This window comes from Oryctolagus cuniculus, chromosome 5 (genome assembly GCF_964237555.1).
Source record: "Oryctolagus cuniculus chromosome 5, mOryCun1.1, whole genome shotgun sequence".
NCBI classification, from domain to species: Eukaryota; Metazoa; Chordata; class Mammalia; order Lagomorpha; family Leporidae; genus Oryctolagus; species Oryctolagus cuniculus.
In genome coordinates this window covers 10,934,245-10,950,432 of record NC_091436.1, presented here as the reverse complement: position 1 = coordinate 10,950,432, position 16,188 = coordinate 10,934,245, and the positions used below count along the sequence as shown (strand labels likewise).

The 16,188-nt window shown below is 46.2% G+C and overlaps 2 long non-coding RNA genes across 2 annotated transcripts; both read right to left on the bottom strand.

Moving 5' to 3' along the window:
• Positions 1–330: 330 nt before the first annotated feature.
• Positions 331–6,256, bottom strand: LOC108177491 (uncharacterized). Its single transcript, XR_001794329.3, has 2 exons — positions 3,595–6,256; positions 331–563 (listed from the first exon to the last, which is right to left on the bottom strand). It is a non-coding gene; the product is annotated as an uncharacterized lncRNA (long non-coding RNA).
• Positions 6,257–10,568: 4,312 nt separating this feature from the next.
• LOC127492938 (uncharacterized) lies at positions 10,569–13,902 on the bottom strand. Its single transcript, XR_007922779.2, has 3 exons — positions 13,780–13,902; positions 12,622–12,793; positions 10,569–11,549 (listed from the first exon to the last, which is right to left on the bottom strand). It is a non-coding gene; the product is annotated as an uncharacterized lncRNA (long non-coding RNA).
• Positions 13,903–16,188: the final 2,286 nt, after the last annotated feature.

Sequence of the window (16,188 nt, the reverse complement as noted above, 5' to 3'; positions counted from 1 at the left end):
TTCAAATTTAAAAGCCTATCAGATCTATATATTCTAATTATAAACTAAACATTTCATTTCTCTCTTCCCAAATTTAAAAAAAAAATGTCAATGGCCATTTTAATCATTTTGCCTAGAGATCTCTTTAGCCAACTCATCAGGTCCATTTTTCATGCAGCCACGAGTTTGCCCATTGCCCTTTGCAGCTTGAATAGCAGGTTTTTGCTGCTCTGCCAGCCTCTGTGAACAAACCCTGTGCTGCCCTTGTGGCCTCTACCTGCCACCCAGTCCCCAAGCCAATAGCACATGCTGTAGGATTTCGCTACATGTGTACCCACTGTCAAATACCAATTTCTTTTTTTTTTTTTAAGATTTATTTTATTTATTTGAGAGACAGAGTTACAGAGAGAGGTAGAGACAGAGAGAGAGGTCTTCCATCCACTGGCTCACTCCCCAGATGGCTGCAACGGCCGGAGCTGTGCTGATCCGAATCCAGGAGCCAGAAACTTCCGTGTCTCCCACATGGGTGCAGGGCCCAAGGATTTGGACCATCTTCTTCTGCTTTCCCAGGCCATAGCAGAAAGCTGGATAAATACCAATTTCTGTATTGATTACTTATCACCATATAACAAAATACCCCAAGACTTTGTGGTTTAAAACAACTATAAATGTACCAGCCAATTAGCAAGGCTTTATTTTTCTGCACTGAAATAAACTTATCTTCCAATTCTATTTTTCCACAGACTTTATGAAGTACTTTCATATGTGTGTGTGTGTGTGTGTGTGTGTGTGAAATTTTTTACATCTGAATTTGGAATCACGATGTTCACTTCACCAGTTTATTTAGACAAATGGAGTTGAGTCATAACACTTTATGATCGTCAGCTAGCAAATGCCTGCAGTCTGGTTGGCAAAAATAATGAATTCTTAGTGATTTGAGATTTGCCTAGAGCTCCTGACTATAAAATGTTTCCTGTGAAGTAAAATGATATCGCACAGGAATTTTTGTGGAAATTATAGGGTTTATGGATTAGCAAAGTGAGAATTAATGAGGTTCCTCTGTCTTTACTGCAACCTAAGAACTGGAATTCCTATAAAGAAATTAGTTCTAAGAGTGAAGTCCTCTTTCAAATCATTCTGACAGAGATGACATCACATTGAAAGCAAAAGACAGTAAAAGCCTACATTTTGCCATTACAGAGATCATTTTTATTGTAATACGTAATTTATATTAATTAAATTTTCACATGGATAACTTGGCAACAAAATTATTTATTATCTAAGTGTATGTCTGTAATCTTACTGTGAAAAAATTTTACAAAGGTTTGGGACAACATAAGCTATAGTTTCCTATCTATTTCTCAGAGTCACTTATACTATTAAAATTGAGAAATTTTTATACATTAAAGTATTGCTTCTCACATATTTGTTAGTGAAACAAAATGTAATTTCTAGCATCTTCAAAATATGTAAAATGAATGATTATTAAAATTGCAGCAGAGGCATGCACTGTGCTGCAGCAAGTTAAGCTGATGCTCGGAACACCCACATTCACTATCAGAATATCCATGAGAGAGCTTCAAACCCCAGCTAATCTGCTTCTGCTCCAGCTTCCTGCTAAGGCACACCCTGGAGGCACCAGATGATAACTCAAACACTTGGGTCCCTGCCAGCCACACAGGAGACCTGGATGGAGTTCTGGACTCCTACTTCTGGGCTGGCCCAGCTCTGGCTGTTGTAGGCATTGGGGGAATGAACCAGCAGGTGGAAGATATCTCTTTCTCTTTCTTTCTTTCTCTCTCTCTTTCTCTCTCCCTTTCTCTCTCCTTCAGATAAACTAAATAAATTTTATTTTAAAAGTTATTCATTTAGTTAAGAGACAGAAAGGAAAAACTTACATGCATTAGTTCACTCCTCAAATATCCACAATGGCTGGGCTGCATAGGGACCAAAGCCATGAGCCAGGAACTAGATCCTGGTCTTGTACATGGGTGGCAGAAACTCAATTAATTGAGCCATCACTGCTGTTTCTTAAGGTCTGCATTGAGAGAAGGCTAGAGACAGGAGCCAGAGCCAGGAACTGAAGTACTCCAATATGCAACACAGGCATCTTAACTGCTAGACTAAATGCCTATATCTGTTTTTACATTTTTAAATGGTTGAAAAGAAGCCAAATGAATTATTACAATGAAAATTATATACAATTCAAATTTCAATAAATAGTTTCACTGGAATAGAGCCATGATCATTTGCTTACATTTTGCTAATGACTTTTTTCCACAGAATACAACAGAACTGTGCAGTTGAGACAGAAACCATAGAACCAACAAATCTTAAAATATTTACTATCTTTACAGGAAAAGTCTGCTGACTCCTGCTTACATAAAGTTTCCATAATATATTCAAGAGTAATTTGATGAATCAAGTCCATCAAGTTACACTATGTTTCTTGGCATTGTCTTATATATTATTTGGGAGTAAAAAGTTATAGAATTCAATTCACAGTTTGTGTAAGTACTGTGTTAACTATTGGCTCCCCAGTATCCTCTAAATTCCCACCCCAGCTCACACCACAGGGTCAGCTGACAGGCCAGGCAGGCAGTCGGCATGGCAGCTAAGATGCTGCTTGTGACGCCTGCATCTCAAATCAGAGTGCCTGTGTTGGAGTCCTGGTTCTGCTCTCAATTCCAGCTTCCCACCTGAGAGGAAGCAGGTGAAGGCCCAAGTACTTGGGTTCCCGGCTCATGGCTTCAGCCTGGCCCAGCCCAGCCTGTTGCAGGCATTTGGAGAATAAACCAGTGGATGGCAGATCTCTCTCTCCTTTTCAAATAAATTATTATTTTTAAAAGCAAAAAAGTAGAACAGTGATTTCCAGAAGATGGAGGGGGAGAACAGGGAAATATTCCAGATGGGTAATGATTGTTGGTTGCACAACAATATAAAAGTACTTAATGCCACTGAACTGTATTCTTAAAACGGTTAAATTTATGTATTTTACATTGTGTATATTTCACCAACAGAAAAATACACAAAATGAACTTATAATATTATAACTACAAAATAAATGCAAGCATCTTAGAATATCTACAGTTATAAAAGAATGTGACTGTTATAAAACGTAACCAACACTAACAACATTCAGGTACACCCACGAAAGAAAAAGAAAAAAAAAAATCACTGTTCCAAAATGGCAGCTACTACCATGAAGACAGATGACACTGCGCCTGGGAGTCAGATGAGAAGCAGCCGGGGCTGACTGACCTGTGTGGAAACAGGGCGCATGTACTATGCAAAGCAGTTCATAGTTTGAAAGGTGACCAGGTCGCTGAACAGTCACTCGAATCACATGTTTTAAACAGTAAGGAGTGTCCTAAGCATCTCTATGTCTAGGTGTCTTTTCAAAACCCATGGCAAAATCTGTAACCTCAATACAACATCTCAAATACTTATAATTCCAGTTTCCCTTCAGGTCATGTTTTTCCATGAAGATTCTTTTTTTTTTTTTTTTTTTTTTTGGTCTCAGCTCAGACTCTCAGAGGACGCTTCCCACTTTTTCTTTCTCTGATGGCTTCCTTGCAGTGTTCACAGTCACATCTGTTTCCCACCAAGGCTCACCTTAGTGCCTGTGGGTGTTTCCAACAAGACTGGAAGTTGTCAGAAGTGTGCCTTGCTCACCAGTGTACCCCCAGCTGCTCAGTACAGTGTTGGGCCTATAGCAGACAGATAATACATGTTTGTTGATTGCATGAATGAATGAAGAATTAAATGAATGGAACACATGGATCACAATTCCTGAAGAGGGCCCAATTTCAAGAGATAGACTGATCTAGGGACCCAATCATCTGACTGGAACGAAGTGTTAGAAGCCACTGCAGAGATCAAGTCACAGAGAGCAGCAAGGGGCTAGAGTGCAACTTCAGTACCATGAAAAGAGCATACACTGCCCAACTAGCTTATTCCAAAAAGCGTTTTTCTTTCTGGAAGGTTGTTGCAACTACTGCATTCAGAATAAAATGTCTGAAGAGCCTGTGAAGAGCTGTGAAGAGTAGCTGACCATTTGCTCATGAAAAGTGTTTTTCACTGGGCTTATTATGTGTATGCACAAGGGTACTTCAAATAGTTCATAGACAAATGACATTAAAAGCATGAGTTTACTTTGGTGCAAAAAATTTATTTCATAACATATGGAAAATGTGTAGTATGAAAAAATTGTTGGGGCCAGCACTGTGGCACAATAGGTTAATGCCCTGGCCTGAAGCACCAGCATCCCATATGGGTGCCGGTTCGAGTCCTGGCTGCTCCACTTCCGATCCAGCTCTCTGCTATGACCTGGGAAAGCAGTAGAAGATGGTCCAAGTCCTTGGGCCCCTGCATCCACATGGGAGACCCGGAAGAAACTCCTGGCTCCTGGCTTCAGATCGGTGCAGCTCCGGCCGTTGCGGCCAATTGGAGAGTGAACCATCAGATGGAAGACCTCTCTCTCTCTCTCTCTCTCTCTGCCTCTCCTCTCTCTGTGTAACTCTAACTTTCAAATAAGTAAATAAATCTTTTTTAAAAAAGAAAAATTTGTTCACGGATTTCAAAAAATTGCACCAAAATAAACTCATACTTTTAATTCTATTTGTAAACATTTTTAAGTACCTTCATATATTAATATATACCAAATAAAAAGTGGCTTTGTGTTTTACCTTTGTAAATATAAGAAAAACCATGGAACTATAGATATTCTCAGTCTCTTTCCACCCCTAATTTAAGTAAACTTCAAGGACACAGCCACATTCTGGGATCCACCAAGCCACCTGCTTTTCTTAACATAAAAGAAATCATGGAAGGTTTTTCAGTGCAATTTTCCTAGAGTTTTCCCAATACTGTATTTAATTTCAGTGGTTTAGGTACAAGAGGGTCTGTCAGAATGGATGTTTTCTTGTTCAGCCACAAATTCTCTTTGATATTTTTGGTCTTTTGCACCTTACCTATATGTGAACCCCAACCGATTTCCTGTCCTACCTCCTTTTCCCTCATATCTTAAGGAGAACCACCTGAGACAGAAGAGAAGGCTCTGACGATCACTCGAGCTTTGTAAGGGAAGCACATGGTAGGGGCAACCAACGCTCCAGCACTCCCACACGAAAAGCATTACATGTTTTCAACTAAGGACGAAGGGCACTGACTATTACAAATGAGAGCGTGTACCTTCCAGTGATCATTCAGTGCCATAAATACACTGAGAGACTGAATCTACTCATGGGAATAGCTCCTAAACTGGTAGACGTTCATCCTCCTAACATTTTGAAAATCCTGAGAAACACAGAACCACTTTTAAAAGGGGGGAGGAGCTAAAATAAAATTCTCTATAAGCAAAGTGCAGCTCAAACTCTAGTTTTTTCTCCTATCAGCATTTTATAGAAAAGAATATTTTCATTTAACAACAGATCGCTCAACATCCATTACTCTAGGCTAGAACCTAGCAGTGCATTAGTGGTCTCCCATTCTTAAGGAAAGTGTCTTCTTTCTCCACTTGGACTCGAACCCCCTGAAGAAAGATCTTACAGAATTCTGTGTCTCAGTGTTGCCAGCAACCAGCTTAATAACCTCAGGAATAAGGGCTGACAGCTACTGGATCTGAGGAAGACTAACAGGGGCTAGAGGAGGTGCAGGGAAAAGACTGCCATGTTGCCGGCTCAATTCATTTCTGTTTGTTCAACAAAGAGGTTTAGTGCCCACTGTAAAAGTAAGATATCAATAAAAACTAGCTCATTTTATATATTTATTACTTTTTACCTCTCATGGTTCTGCAGACAGTGAGCTCAGCTGGGCAGCTCTTGCATGAGATCTTTCTCCAGCTGGGGCTGGAGGCAGCGGAAGAGTCCACAGGACTGGACACCCCAGATTGCTCACTGGCAAGGGCGGCACGTTACCTGATGTCACCTCACGGCTTATTATTGGGGGCAGTCTGCATGCTAGCATCAACCTGCCCACCTACATGTGACCTCGTCTACATACAATTCCTCATTCTTGAAGATTGCAGCTGGGACTCAGGAGGCAGTGCCCCAAAAGCTAGCATTCCAAGACAGAAGGTAGAAGCAGCAAGATTTCTCTGATCTAGTCCTAGAGTGCCACTTCAGATCCAAGGAGAGACTGACTACATGAGAATGTGCATAAAGGAGAAATGACATCCAGGTTGGGGATCTTTGGAGAAAGAATTATATGGATAGACAGAAAACATTGTGTAATATATAATTTTATATAATATTTCACTTATATAGCATAATCACTATATACTATTACATATATATGGACATTACACATTGCACCATGTGCTTTACTTACATTATCTCATTCACAAAAGGGAATCCTAATGGGTAGACACAGGAATCCACATTTCACAAATGAGGCATCTGAAGCTCAGAGAAGCATAATCCCTTGTCCAAGGTTACCCAGCAGTGCATTTCCTCTCCAAAATCCAATCCACGTACCATCTGCCAATATAAACCCAAAGCATTCAATCAAACCCAAAGCATTCAATCTTTCCACATGCAAGGTTTTATTCTCAGGAAACATGAAAGAGAAAGGAGCTACATGACCTGCCTTCAAGGATTTTCTAATCTAACGAAGACCAAAAATATCGAAGAGAATTTGTGGCTGAACAAGAAAACATCCACTCTGACAGACCCTCTTGTACCTAAACCACTGAAATTAAATACAGTATTGGGAAAACCCTAGGAAAATTGCACTGAAAAACCTTCCATGATTTCTTTTATGTTAAGAGAGGTTGAGAAAAAAAGAAGTTGAGAATAAAGATTCGGGTTAAGACCTAGCATGCCGGAGCCGGTGAGGGGTCCCTGAAGGCCAGCGGAAGGAACGCCGCACCACCGTGCCCTCCAGACTGCCTCCCAGGAATGAACACTGCTTAACGGGTAAACACGTAAATGCTATTGATTCCTTTCCAAAAGGTCACGCAAACAGGGTATATATTCCTACATTTGTGTCAGGGAAGGTTTCAAAAGCCTTTTTCCCTTTCCCACAGAAATTGGTGGATACTCATAAAACCCTCAACCCTTTTATCACATTGTTGATCACTTTCCCTACCTACAAGGCAATAATTTTCCACTCTGTAACCCAATCAATACGCTATCTACCCCTGTTAACTGCTCTTGCTACCAGCCTCACCCTCACAGCAACCAGATTTTTGTTTAATTGCAACTTTTTCTTAATCTGTGGTATCTCTCAAAGGCATTAGTTTTTTACCATATATATATACACACATACACATACACACACACATATTTTTTCTCAGTCTCAGCTGTTCAGAGCCCAAGAGTTGAGTTTTAAGAACCTGAGTCACAGTCCGCCTTATTCGTCCCCTAGTGACTCGCTACCGCAGCCCTAGGTGTTTTGTATAATGCATGAGTGAACCCCGCTTAGAAACAGAAATGCATTTTCAATAAGTATTTATTATGTTGTGCCGAGCATACAGCTTTAAATTTGCCCGCTGTAGCTTGAAGCATTACACAAACTGTGGGTCTGCTGACTGCCTCTCTGGCAGCAACACACACAGAAAATAGATTGCTAAGGGTTTTTCCCTCCTCCGCCTCCTCCCTCTCCTCTCTCCTCTCTCTTTCCCTCCCTCCCTCCCTCGCTTTCTCCTTTTCCTTTTTTTTTTTTTTTTTTTTAACCAGTCGTGAACATTTTTCCGTCCTGTGGCGTTTTTAATCACCACGTATTTCCGTCCAGGACCTATGCTCCTCTACCGATTCCTATTAAAACGCTTTTCTCTCCGCGACCCCTCGGCGGGTCGAATCCCGCGTGGGCCGGGCCCCGCGAGCCGGGCCGAGCGACGACGGGGACCGGCGGCGCCTCTGCCTCCCGGCTTTCTCCCTCTCCTTTTTGTCCATCCCCCCCCCCCCAAATGTTTTCGCCTTTGATGGCGAGGGCGGGGTGGGGGATGAGAACAAAAGAGACCTATCTTTCTCCCGGCTGACGTCAGTTTGGTTTTACTGACAACTATTCGAGCGTGTGGAGCAGTTGGAAGCGGCCCCGCGCCGCCCCCGCCCCCGCCGCCGTCCGCTCGGAGGGAAAACAGGCCCGCTCGCGGCTCCAGCGGCGCGCCCTGAAAACGGCCCGCCCGCCCGCCCGGCAAAGGGCATTCGAGGCTTATTTGTGTGGCACGATCTTTACTGGGGCGGAAAACACGCGGCGGGGGAGGAGCGGCAACGGGCGCAGCCGGGCGGGGACAGCCAGGAATGTTCTTTCCCGGCCGCGGGGGACCGGACGCGGGCAGAGAAAATAGTCCCTGCCCCGGGCGCGGGGGGCGCGCCGGCGCGCGGGGTCCGGGCCCGGGCGGTTCCGGGCAGCTCCGGGCGGGGCGGCGGCGCGAGGGTTCCGGCCGCGCGGAGCCGGGGAGCCGGCAGCCGTGGACCCCGCGGGCGCGCGTGCGCGGTGCGGCCCCCACGCCCCGGCAGCGGCGGCCTCGGCGGCGCCAGCCTCGGGCTCAGCGAGCGCGGCGGCGGCGGCGGCGGCAAAACCCGGGCTGGAGCGGAGCGCGGATCGGGAGGCGGCGCGCGGGCGCTGAGAAGGAGCGCGGGCTTCCGCGCGCGCCCAGGGCGCCAGGCGCCTCTCCGGCGTCGCCCGCTTGGCCGGGAGCTGAGGTGTGGGGATCCGGCCCGGGAGGAGACGGGGCCAGTTAGGGCACAGCCGCGACCTTCAGTTGCCAGGAGCCTGAAGCTCCACGGCCGACCTAGACCGCTTCTGGAAAAAAGTCACATTTTCCAGGCTTTCGTGAAATAGTCATTACTCCTGTTCTAAATCTGGAGGCGATTGCGCATCTATTTCAGGGAGGAAATGTGCAAAGTAGACTGCGCTCCGGGAAACGCGGGCAGCGGGGATCTGGACCTGCGCCTGGGGTGCACCCTGGCCGAGGCAGCACCGCGGAGACGCGTGCTCATTTGCAAAAGGCGAGCTGGGGCCCGCTATCGACAAAGCCCGGCGGCAACATCGGGGGAAAAACGCGCCTCAAAAATGGGTCCCCCGGGGTTCAGGAGCTGGCCTTAGGCACAGGGGAAAAACGTGCATCCATCAAAGTCGCCGGTGCTGGGGCCAGGCCACGTCGGCGCCTGGCGCTGGCCTCCCGGGGGGTGGGCACCAGGGCCAGGGAGCACACCGGAGATGCTGGGCCCTGCGAAGTCCTGCAGATCGCCAGGGAAAGAGCGACTGAGCAAAGGGGAGGCAGGCCTTGGAGCTGGGAAACGGGACGAAAGCAAAAACGGGGAGTGTGTACCGGCACGGAAGGCCTGGGTCTGGGCGGGGAGTCCTTGCGGGCCGCGGCAGAGGCTGCAGGCTGAAGGCAGGAACCCTGGGCCGCGTAGGCAGGGAAGCGGCCAGGAAGGGCAGAGTGCGTGGTTCAGCTGTTCTGGAAAATGGACGTGCAAATTTGGAACACAGCGCAGACTGCAGATAAGCAGAGAAAGCAAAAGCAAAAAGAAGGCAGTTTACAGGGGGATTTCAGGGGGAAACATCCACGATAAGGAAGAGCCAAGGAAAACCCCGCAGGGGAGTGTCTGTGGAAGAGGAAGGGGAAAGAGGTGACAAGGGAGCTGTTGTGCTGAACTTTGACCGAGGCCGCATTCCTCCTTGCTGAAAGCCTAAATAGGTCTAGCTAGAACACGGGAAAAGACAGAAGACAGCGCTACAAAGATGGAAATCAAGAGAAGAGGGCAGAGACATGTTGGAAACAAGATGGATTTGTGACTCATTAAGGAATTTTTAATAAATTGTGGCACAATGGATGGAATATTATGCAGTCATTAAAAAGACAGTGGGCTTATTGGAAAGTGTTCATAAAATACAGTAATGTGAAGAAGCGAGGTACAAGCCAGCCACAAATGTCTGGGATGTTTTCTGTCTGAGAGATTTTTCACTTTCTCCTTCATCCCTGTGAATCTCCTCTGAATGTTTACAGTAAGGCAACCAAAAACAAGTAAACAACCAGAAGAGTAAGCAAAGTTTTAAGTGTTTGAAAATGCCCGTGGTGTCAAGTGATGCCTCTGGCATTGGAAATCCTTAGCAATCGGAAAGAAATCAGAGCCAGGCTGACCTGAGGCTGCACAGGTACTGTTTTGCACTCCCTGTGCCATTCGGCTTGAGCCACCTGAAGAGTTTCCGGGGCTGGGGCAGCCAGTCGGGGCATCGGGTGTGTGCCGCCTGGGACACCTGTATCCCACTGCAGGGTGCCTGAGTTAAGTCCTACTCTGCCGCTGATTCTGGCTTCCCAATAATGCACACTCTAGGAGGCGGCAGCTGATAGTTGGAGTACCTGAGTCCGGCCATCTCCATGGGAGACCTGGATGGAGTTTCGGGCCCCTGGCTTTGGCCTAGACCAGCCCTAGCCATTGCGGGCATTTGTGGAATGAACCAGTGGATAGAAGATCTCTCTGTGTCTCTGTCTCTGTATCTGTCTCTCTCAAAAATAAATAAATAAGTAAACGTAAAATTTTAAAAAGAACCAAAAAAAAAAAGACTTCTAGGTCTCAATAACTGGCTCTGTGTAATGAAAATAATAATAATATCCACTCAGCAGGCCGCTGTGAGGACCAGAAATAACATCTGTAAAAAACTTAGTGCCTGGTACCCATGAAGTGCTCAGCCCTGAGCAAGTGGAAACTTTCATGGGAGGCAAAGCACAAAATACCTTTCTTATTAGATGCTTCCTCTGCCGCTGCGGTGGTCACTTGGGCTGCCCATAAAGATTCCTTCTGTCCTGCTCACATGGTAAGCACCCATTTGAGGTTAGCAGTGGCCATGTGACGGCTCTGGCCAGCAACATGAGCAGCAATAATGTGTCACCGGTGGCCACTCTGCCATGTTCTCTGTATCCATCAGAGCTAGGACACCAGCAGTGCCCAGGGAGTGTCTGCCTGGGTCTCAGCTTGTGGACAAGGCTGAGCCTCTAGTGACCTTGACCTTCTGTGTAGGAGGGAAGAAAGAAGCTTGGTTACAGCAAGCTACTAGGATTCAGGGCCCTTTGTTATCAATGCCTTGTGTAACTCTTCCTGACCGACAGCCGCTCACTGCCTGTGCGACTTTGAGACTGTTGCTGACCCACTCCCAGCTCCCAGTTGCCAACTCTTCCTCTTTGAAATTTGGTGTTCACACTCCACTGTAGAGGGTTGGTGGGGAAGATGAGTGACTGTCTAAAAGGCTCCAACTGCCCACACGAAGTGACAGGGACTTTGTCATCTCACTAAACTGGCTTCTCACCCTGTCTATTAAATGAAGCAGGTATCAAGTCCAAGGGGATCCATTCATGCTTGCATTTGTCTTTCTACCATCAGATATGTTTGTACCACAGCCAGAAAAATAGATGCTTACACATGAATAAAAGAAGAGTCCAATGAGAGCAAGAAAACTCACTTAGATTTGCTGGAATCTTTTTCATCCTCTGAAGAAATGCCAGTTGTTCTAAGCCTGGTGGAGCCGGCAGCCATGTGGTCAATGGGATGTGTGTCTACCGTGATGGCCAAGGGAGTTCTCTGGAGACTTAATGCCAGAAGGTTCCAAGGACGCTCAGTGATCTAGAGAGATGGCTAAAAGGTTAGAGACTGCCAATTTCTTTTAGCACACACTGGCTTTCTTGGCCTCTCAGAGTCTTAAAAACGTAAGCAGTCTCTAGGCAAAAAGCAAAGAGACAGAAGGGAAGAAGAAGGGGGGGGGGGTGAGACAGGAAAAGAGAGAAGAGTGCGTCTGAGTTTTCTGATGATCTATCTGCTTCCCTGCTCGGATTGAGAAGGAAAGAGCAAGTGGCAATAAAAAAAATCTGGTTTCCAGGGCAGGTATCCCATATGAGTGCAGGTCAAGTCCCTACTGCTCCATTTCCAATCCAGCTCCCTGCTAATATGCCTCAGAAACCAGCAGAAGATGGCCCAGGTGCTTGGGCCCCTGCACCCATGTGGGAGACCAGGAAGAAGCTCCTGGCTCCTGGCTTTGGCCCAGCCCTGCCCTGGCCATTGTGACCATTTGGGGAGTGAATGAGCAGATGGAAGATCTCTTTCTCTCCCTCTCTCTCTCTGTAACTGTGTCTTTAAAATAAATAAATCTTTAAATAATTTTTTTAATAAAAAGACACTGCTTGAGGTACCTGTATCCCATATTAGAGTGCCTGGGTTCGAGTCCCACGTCTACTTCCAATCTACCTTTCTGCCAGTGTATACCCTGGGAGGTAGCAGGTGATGGATAAAATGCTTGGGGTCCTGTTACACATGTGGAAGACTCCTGGATTCAGCTTAGTCCAGCCCCAGCTATTGTGGGCGTTTGAGGAATGAACCAGTGGATAGAAACTCACTCGCTCGCTCATTCTCTGTCACTGTCTTTCAAGTAAATAAATGTTTAAAAACCTTTTCTAAAAAAAAAATCTGGTTTCAAGACACAGGCAAGCTTTGTTTCCATTGCTACATAATCGGGAGGGCCCACAATTCTGACATAAAGCAAACAGTCCTCTGAGCATATTTCTGGGACAGGCAGAAGGAGTGCAAAGAACTGCACTTCCCAGGAGGGGGTGGGGAGGGGGTACTGTAACACAGTCCCAACTTGGAAAGGGGGGTGAGCCTGAGGGAATCCTCTGACAGTGCACAGTGCAGTCTCTGTTACCTGGATTTCAGTTCCTCGAGGCTGCCACTCAACGAGGTACTCAAAAGCCTCTTCAGTGGCTCTGGGAAGAGTGGCACACAATAATCAGAGTGATGAGTAATGAATAGTCATAGCGTCACATCTGCAGGTGCCTTACAAGTGACCAGTCCTCTCACAGTCACTCGTTCCATCCCTACAATGCAAGGATCTGTCAGGCAAAAGAGACGAGTTGCCCCTCTCGCGCCTCTACTTGACTCACTGAAAAGCACACCGTCTTGCTAGCCTTTAAGTACTGCATGATATGGATGCAGCAACAAAGGCTGGGAATTCGTTCTGGAACTCGGCAGCCTATCTGAAAGGAAGACCAGGAAGCAGTGGGCCCACAATCCAGCTGAAATGTGGACCCGCGATTTCTGTTTCCCTCACAGCCTGCCAACAGCTGCCCTTCCAACTCCAGCATCATCCCCCCAAGCCATGTTAATGACCACACCCGGACTGCTTCCTGCCTCCTGGCTCCTGTTCTCCACCACAGCCTGGCTTCTCTTCCTAAGCCCACTTTCATCACATCACTTGCTCACAAAGACATTTCTAGCGCCTACATAAAGCTCCCAAACCCATAATCTCGCGACGCCTACGTGCTGGTCCCACCATATCAACTCCTAATTCAGCCAAAAGTCCATTCCCAAGTTGCTTCCACCCTTGCTGACATGCCTCGCCTTCTTGCCACAATTCAATATTTTGTACAGAAACCCAGCAGGTGTCATATCCTCCACTATTGCCAACTCCAGTGCGCAAGGCTTCTTCCACATCCTGAATCACAGCAGGTAGCCCACAGTTTGGCTCATCTTCGCAAGGGCACCTTAGGGCTAGGACCTCCCACTGGGGCTTCCTGACAAGGATATGTCCAAGGAGAACAATGTGCCAATCTTCAAATACCTGCTTTTTTGTCCAGTGCCCCATCTTACTTTCACACTGGTTCTACATCAAATGAAACTTTAGAAAATAAAGGTGACCAGGGCCAGCCCTGTGGCATAGTGGGTAAAGCCACCCCCTGCAGCGCAGGCTTCCCATACAGGTGCCAATTTGAGCCCCAGCTGCTCCACTTCTGATCTACCTCCCTGCTAATGAGCCTGAGAAAGCAGCATAAGATGGCCCAAGTGCTTGGGTCCTTGCACTCACGTGGGAGATCGGATGGAGCTGCACGCTCCTGGCTTCAGCCTGGCTCAGTCCCGGTCATTGCAGCCATTTGGGGAATCAACCAGCAGATGGAAGATTAATCTCTCTCTCTCTCTCTCTCTCTCTCTCTGTAACTCTGCCTGTCAAATAAATAAAAATAAATCTTTAGGCCGGCGCCGCGGCTCACTAGGCTAATCCTCCACCTAGCGGCGCCGGCACACCGGGTTCTAGTCCTGGTCGGGGCGCCGGATTCTGTCCCGGTTGCCCCCCTTCCAGGCCAGCTCTCTGCTGTGGCCCGGGAGTGCGGCCATTGGAGGGTGAACCAACGGCAAAAGGAAGACCTTTCTCTCTGTCTCTCTCTCTCACTGTCCACTCTGCCTGTTAAAAAAAAAATCTTTAAAAACAAATGCAAATTTTCAATGAAACCTTACTTTTCATGTTAGAATTTATCAGAATGTTTTATTCAAATCAATTGTGTAATATTAGTCATTGCAACAACAACTCAATCCAGAAAACACTTAGAGCCTATGGTTACAGGATTTTTCAAGCATGCAAATTTTAATTTTTATACATATGCTAGATAAAAGCACTATGGAATTTCAGTAAAAGATATTTCTATCATAATATTATTACATTAGCATAAAATTCTGAAGGGGAAGTAGAGTGGAAATAAAATTTCAAGGAGAAAACAGAATGCACTTTTTGCTTGCTAAAGATGAGCTTGTTTGTATATTTCTTAATTGGATGATGGTGGAAGTAAACTGTGATGGGATTTAGATTCCACTTAGACACATTTAAAAGAGTGATGTCACAGGTTTATTTTAAAATGTCAATATTTACAATATGCTAGAAATTACATTCTTTGAAACTATTTAAATTTATGATAAAATTATAGATATCCATTTTAAAATGTGCAATGAGGAGCAGAATCTTCTAAACTATTTTTGGCTCCTTGAGCAAAAATGTTCAAATCTGCTGCTATGGTTTGGATATTAGCTTGGATGTTGAATGTCCCCCAGTGGCCTGTGTGTTAAAGGTTTGGTCCCCAAAGTCCTCTATTAATGGCATTAAGAGGGCGTAAACTTAATCCAATTACGGTGTCTGAAAGTGGGGCCCTTGGGAAGTGATTAGAGGAGGAGGTTGTTAGGGTGGTAACCTCCTGATCAAATCACAGTGGCTTTATAAGGAGAGACAGACAGACAGACGCACACCCTCCCTTTCACCAGGCGCTACCCTGTACCCCCAGGGACTCTGCCAGCAAGTCTCTTCCATCACCAGGTGCAGACCAAATGGAGCCCACCTCCCAAACTGTGAGCTGAAATGAACCTCTTTCCTTCGCAACTGGCTTGTCTAACCCATTTTGTTGTAGAGATGAAATGCTCTACGAATCAACACAACTGATTCTGCACACCGTGACAAACTTTCATTCTCTGGTTGTCTGCATGCCTTAGGGAATATTGGAATGTGACTTTCTGTAGTTCACTGTGAATCCAGAGACATTAATTGAATTGAGTCTTGACCAAGTGTTGTCACCATTTGCACTCACAAGTGGAATGGAGGAACTGGATTCACGCTCTCAGATTCCTTTGTGAGCTACAGCACAGTGGAAGGAAAAGTGCATGATGTAAAACCACTTCACACCCATTTGGATAACAGCTCTCGGGATATGGTGGGTGGGGAACGGGAGGGAATGGAAGAGAGGCAGCGCGGAAGGGAGGGAGGATCTTGAGATATTTGAACACCATGTTCATGACAGTATTATGCACACTAGGTAAGAGGCAGAAACAGCCAATCATCATCACCAGATGAAGAAATACACAACCCATGGTATAGCCAAAGGATGGATGCTCAGCCTTGAAAAGTCTGTGTGCTGTGACATCCTGGGTCTCTGAGACATCATGCTAAGGGAATGAGTCACAGAAGGACACTACTGTGTGAGCTCACTCACAGGAGGCACCTAGATGGTCAAACTCATAAAGACAGAAAAGAGAAAAGTCGCTACGAGGGACTGGGGGAGGGGAAATGAGAGGTTATGATTTCATGAGCACAGAGCTTCATTTTGCAAGATGTGAACAATTCCTCAAGACGGATGGTAGTGACGGTTACATGAGGTGGAGCTCCTTAATGCCACGGCACACTTAGCTCTTAAAGGGATACATTTTATGCACGTGTATTTTGTCTCAATGTTTTCAAGTTATGGTCTTTGAATTCAGAGAGTTCAAATCCAACGTCTGCTGGGTATGTGATCTTCCACAGGCTGCCCACGCCTCCTGAGCCTGTTTCCTGCTGCCCACAGGAAATACAAGTGCATCACTTGAAGGAAAGTTCTGAGAACAAACCGTGGGTGGCCCTTTGTGGATGCTGTGCCGTGCCACCAGGTCCCCCTTCAGGACTGAGGCACCCTCACGCCAG